Below are 6,000 nucleotides of genomic sequence, written 5' to 3'. Positions count from 1 at the left end.
AGGCATGAAGCAGACCCAATACTGGGTATAGAAGTTGGCCAGGGAAGACTTCTCAGTAAAGGTGATCTTTAAACTAAATTCTTCAGTTAGCTTAGCTAAGCAAAGGAAGGGGTGACAAGGATGCATTTCAGACAGAGAGTGAATATAGATTATGGGGACAGGATTTTAATATGGCTGTAGGTCAAGGATATAAAGGTGGAGAGAAGCCAGAGTCTAGGGAGAACATGGAAGGGTTGAAGCAAGGACCTATGTACTACAAAAAATTTAAAATTAACCTGATAAGCACCAAGGAGCCATATAATCCCTAAAAGCAACATTTGGACAGGTGGGAGACTTTCATGGTGCCCACCTCTCAGAGGTTCCTGTCCAGACTCCTTCCAGCTACTTCCTGGGTCCCTAATGGCCTGGCCACGCTCCCTTTTCAAGGGTTTCTGTTATAAAGAGCTCTTTACATATTAGACATATTTATGATTCCTCTCTAACACATCACCAAACAAAGCCCAAATAAGGCCATAAAAAATTAATCACATCTCAGTTCTTATTATGACAATAAAGTCAGATTTCCATTTCTTAACTCTGCTCTAGTTTCTCCTGTTTTTTCTCTCGGCTTCTCTCGGGCTTTCTTGCTCTCTCCTCTTGTTCCTGCCCTAATAAAATTCAGAGAGCCTCGCTTATCTCATCTGTACTAGGCACTGTGTTCACCTTAATGGTCTGACATTTCCTAAAGCTACTTGTAATAATCGGAAATATTCTTACACTCACAGTTTCTAGTTGCTTATTCGTCTGCAAATCTCACCAGAATGCTAGCACAATGGGTAATAGTTCCATTTTATTAAAAATGAGGCCAAGTTTCAGAAAGTTTAAGTCTGTACCAAAGGTTACACTGTATTTCAGGAGTAGAGTTAGGCTTTAAACCTACATGGTTCAATGCCTTACCACCAAACCAGATATCTTTTCTTCACATTTTTGCCCAAATCTCTTTGCTTTCTCCCCAGCTGGTTCTCACAATTCCCAAAAGAGGTCTTTGCTAAAAAGTTTCTACTTGTTCAGGGACCCTGGCAAAGATGACTGAGAAGGGACAGTTAAAAGAGGCATATAAACAGGCCCAGAAGGGGAGCATGTGTTTTCTATCACCTTACCCTAATATCCAGAACTATGGTGGCAGGTCAGGTGAAGACCTTTAAAGGCCCTAAATGATGAGTAGATTCTACTTCTTTATAATTAAAAAAACAAAACAACAAAACAATAATAAACCATTGAAATCAATGTAAAGAAGTTTATTAATATTCTGATATTACTTATTTGAAGTCTTTTTAAATATCAAATAGGAAAATGTTCTCACTTAGGGGGCCATTTTTTAAAGATTTTATTTATTTCATGATAGGCACAGGGAGAGAAACAGAGGCAGAGACACAGGCAGAGGGAGAAGCAGGCTCCATGCAGGGAGCCTAATGTGGGACTCGATCCCGGGACTCCAGGATCATGTCCTGGGCCAAAGGCAGGTGCTAAACCGCTGAGCCACCCAGGAATCTCCCCGGGGCCATTTTTTGTATAATTACTGTGAGGGTGACTATTGGCCTATCTGCAGTACATGGTGGGTATGAATGCCTAATGACAGAACCATGCAAATATGAAGGCTGCTTGGGCTCACTGGCATGCTTATCTTCGTGTTTCAGTTGGTCATACCTCTAGGAGATCTTGCCTGCTCCCACCCCTGAGGAATTAGGTTCCATAGGGACTACCTCTAGGCTTCAATTCAGGCCTCTAGCCACAGGCTATTGGATGATGCAAAGGTTCAGAACAGAACAAAGAACTGAGCCTCTTTCTCTTTTCTTTTTTTTTTTAAAGATTTTATTTATTTATTCATGACAGAGAGATAGAGAGAGAGACAGAGACAGAGACAGAGGGAGAAGCAGGCTCCGAGCAGGGACCCCAACGTGGGACTCAATCCCAGGTCTCCAGGATCACACCCAAGGCTGAAGGTGACGCTAAACTGCTGGGCCACCGGGGCTGCCCCTCTTTCTCTTTTCTCTGGCTCTCATTCTCCCTTTTTCTCTGCCTGTCTCTGACTCTATGTATCTGTTTTGCACTTTCTTTTTCTTTTTTCTTGCCCTCTCTATTTATTTCTATATCTGAGTCTTTCTCCTTCTTTGCCTCAGTCCATTTTTCCTTTTTCTTATCCTTCTGTTTCTATTCTTATGTTCTTTCCTTCTCTATTTTTCTCATATCTCAGTGTCTCTTCCTTTAATTCTTGACCTTTGTGGGCATGTGTCTTGGTCCCAACTTTTCCCTGTCTTATTTTCTTTATCATCCCAGAACCCACAGGGACTTTTAGAGAGGATTGACTGCTATATTTTGGGCTATCTCCTTTCTAGGAGAGTTAGGGATGGGGACTTAGGGCTAAATTTGAACTTTTCAGGCTTGGGTGGGGCCTCCAAGCAGACAACTAAGGAAGGAGCGAAAACTGGCTTATTTAGTAAGAGGATGGAGCCTGTGGTGGGAACTTGGCAAAGACTGTGAGTTCCAACGTTCAGTCACTGTCCTGGCCCTGCCTTCTCTGACTGAGGCCTTGAGGCTATTTTTAGATGCTTTCAAAATATACCAGAAAGCTCCTACCCCTCCCTCCATTCAGTCTGGGATGCCAGAAGATTCACAGGTGATAAAAGAACTGAGACCTGATTTCTATTCTTCCCTAGCTACTACCAGCCCTGAGAAAATAGTAGTAACACTGCCCCCAGAGTGGGTCTTGAATGGAGAGGGGAGGAGTAGTAATAGATTATGAGCCAGCCAGAGAGTAGGAAGGAGGTTAATAAAGTGCTTCAAATCCCAAGACCACAGTGTCTCAGCTGAGAGGGATCCTAGAGGTCAGTTGGTCTTTTTCCCCTCATTATGTATATATAGAGAAGGCTGAAAAGGGTGCTATTAATGTCTTTTAAAAGGAAGGGAGAAAAAAGAATTTCTCAGACCCACCCCCCTCACCTTTACTCTAGTTTACTATTTCTGGCATGGATTGTTGTAATAGCTTGGCTTTTCTGCTTCCAGACTCTCCCTGGGCAATCTAGTGTCCATACTAGCCAGAGAAACCTATTATATTTTGAGGGTGGAGGTTGGAGTGAAGGGCCAACTCCGTGTCACTTCTGCTTAAAGACTTCTCTAAGCTCTACAGTATTTTGATACAATCTAAAACCCCTTAGCCTGACACACAAGCCTAAGCATGTTTATGATTTAGCCTCCACTTACTTTTCCAAATTCTTTCCTTATTTCTTCCCTTGCTTTATTATTTAGCACTTATCACCATCTAATTTACTACATATTAGACTGATTTGTCCTTCTCCGATTGACTTATTTCACTCAGCATAATACCCTCCAGTTCCATCCCATTAGAATGTAAGGTCCATAGGGCAGTGATTTTTCTACACAGCTGTACCCTATACTAATACAGCACCTATCACATCATAGGTTTTTGATAAAATATTCACTGAATAAAGTTCAACAGATGATAGCCATAAATTCACCTATGTAGTTGAGACTGTAAATACACTCAGTGCTGACCAGCTGATTTGTTTGTTTGTTTCTTTGGTACAAAACTGCTTCAATTACTACAGATTTTTATGGTTGATGTATGGTCCCATACTTCTGACTTGTGTACTTGCTGTTCCTTCTGCCTGGCATTAGTTTCCCCCTCCCGGTTCTATGTGGGAAACTGCCTCTTATTCTTCAAGTCTCATGTCAAGCTCCACCTTTTTGTAAAATTTTTCTGCTTCTGCAGTGCTGGATTAGATGTCCCTCCTCCATTCTCTCATAGTCTCTCTGTCATTGTATTTATCACTCTGTGACTTGGTCATCTATTTGTACACCTTCTTCCGTTAGTAAATTGTAAACACTTTGAGGGATCAGGACTTGATGTTGGTATCCGTAGTGCCCAGCACAGTGCCTGGAATTCAGTAGGAGCAGCTGTAATCAGACAGAGCTGAATTTAAATCCAACTGTGGAAGGAGCCTCGGTGTCCATCGAAAGATGAATGGATGAAGAAGATGTGGTTTATGTATACAATGGAATATTACTCAGCCATTAGAAATGACAAATACCCACCATTTGCTTCAACATGGATGGAACTGGAGAGTATTATGCTGAGTGAAATGAGTCAATCGGAGAAGGACAAACATTATATGTTCTCATTCATTTGGGGAATACAAATAATAGTGAAAGGGAATAGAAGGGAAGGGAGAAGAAATGGGTAGGAAATATCAGAAAGGGAGACAACATAAAGACTCCTAACTCTGGGAAACGAACTAGGGGTGGTGGAAGGGGAGGAGGGCGGGGGGTGGGGGTGACTGGGTGGCAGGCACTGGGTGTTATTCTGTATGTTGGCAAATTGAACTCCAATAAAAAATAAATTTACTATTAAAAAAAGAAAGATGAAAGGATAAAGAAGATGTGGTCTATGTATACAATGGAATATTACTCAGCCATTAGAAATGACAAATACCCACCATTTGCTTCAACGTGGATGGAACTGGAGGGTATTATGCTGAGTGAAATAAGCCAATTGGAGAAGGACAAACATTATATGTTCTCATTCATTTGGGGAATATGAATAATACTGAAAGGGAATAGAGGGGAAGGGAGAAGAAATATCAGAAAGGGAGATGGAACATGGAAGACTCCTAACTCTGGGAAACGAACTAGGGGTGGTGGAAGGGGAGGAGGGTGGGGGGTGGGGGTGACTGGGTGGCAGGCACTGAGGGGGGCACTTGACGAGATGTATGTTGGTAAATTGAACACCAATAAAAATACATTTATTATTAAAAAAATAAATCCAACTGTGCTAATTTATAGCTGTGTGATCTTGTACAACCTACTTAACCCTGCTGAGTCTCAGTTTCTTTTTTTTTAAGTTTTTATTTGTTTATTCATGAGACACACACACACACACACACACACACACACACACACAGAGGCAGAAACACAGGCAGAGGGAGAAGCAGGCTCCATGCAGGGAGCCCGATGTGGGACTGGATCCCGGGTCTCCAGGATCATGCCCTGGGCTGAAGGCGGCGCTAAACCGCTGAGCCACCTGGGCTGCCCTGAGTCCCAGTTTCATATCCTGTAACACAGGCATCATGATACTTACCACATGGGGTTATGGTAAGGATTAAATGAAATAAATACATGCATAAAGTGCTGTAATAAATATGTAGACCTCTCATTATCTCACTTGCTCATTATGAGGAAGTAGGACAAGTATTATGAGCTCCATTTTTCAGAGACCCTGAGAAGTGAAGGTGAATTTTCAGGTTGCAGAATAAATAAGTGGCAGAGCCACGACCCCATTATGAGTATTCCAAATTGGAAGCTTGCTTTCTTTCTGGGAAGTAAGAAGGCTATGGACTCCAGGGCTCAGGTTGTGATTCCATGGTCCTAGGATTGAGTCCCACATCAGGGTCCCCATGGGGAGCTTGCTTCTCCCTTTGCCTGGGTCTCTGCCTCTCTCTATGTCTCTCATGAATTAAAATAAAATCTTTTTTAAAAAGGAAGATATTCCTATGGGTAACAGTTACATCCCAGAATTCCCTAACAAATAGCATACCTGGGAGCCTGAGAACATATAAGCAGCTATTAACATATTCTCAGTTTATGAGCTTTCATCTGGCAGTCATCCAGCAGAAAGCAGAGGAGAGTGGATACCAGGTAGTGAGTTATTATGGAGGGCAGAGGTTGGAGAAGGAAAGAGTTAGTATCTAGAATGAGCGCCTAATGTATCAAAAGTAAATACAGATTGATATTTTTGTAACTTTGGCAGGATAAGACAGAAATAACAAAATGAATACTGATAAAGGTTGATGATATAAAAATTCAAAAATATATTTTATGCTGCAAAAATTGAAATCAGAAGACAAAGGACAAACTAGGGACAAATTTAAAAGATATTCAACATAAAAGGGACTGCCATCCTTAAAACAGAGAAATTTTATAAATCAATAATTAAAAGATAATACC

Source organism: Canis lupus, chromosome X, assembly GCF_048164855.1.
Source record: "Canis lupus baileyi chromosome X, mCanLup2.hap1, whole genome shotgun sequence".
Classification (NCBI taxonomy): domain Eukaryota; kingdom Metazoa; phylum Chordata; class Mammalia; order Carnivora; family Canidae; genus Canis; species Canis lupus.
The sequence above is the reverse complement of the archived record's forward strand: the minus strand, read 5'-3'. Positions refer to the sequence as shown.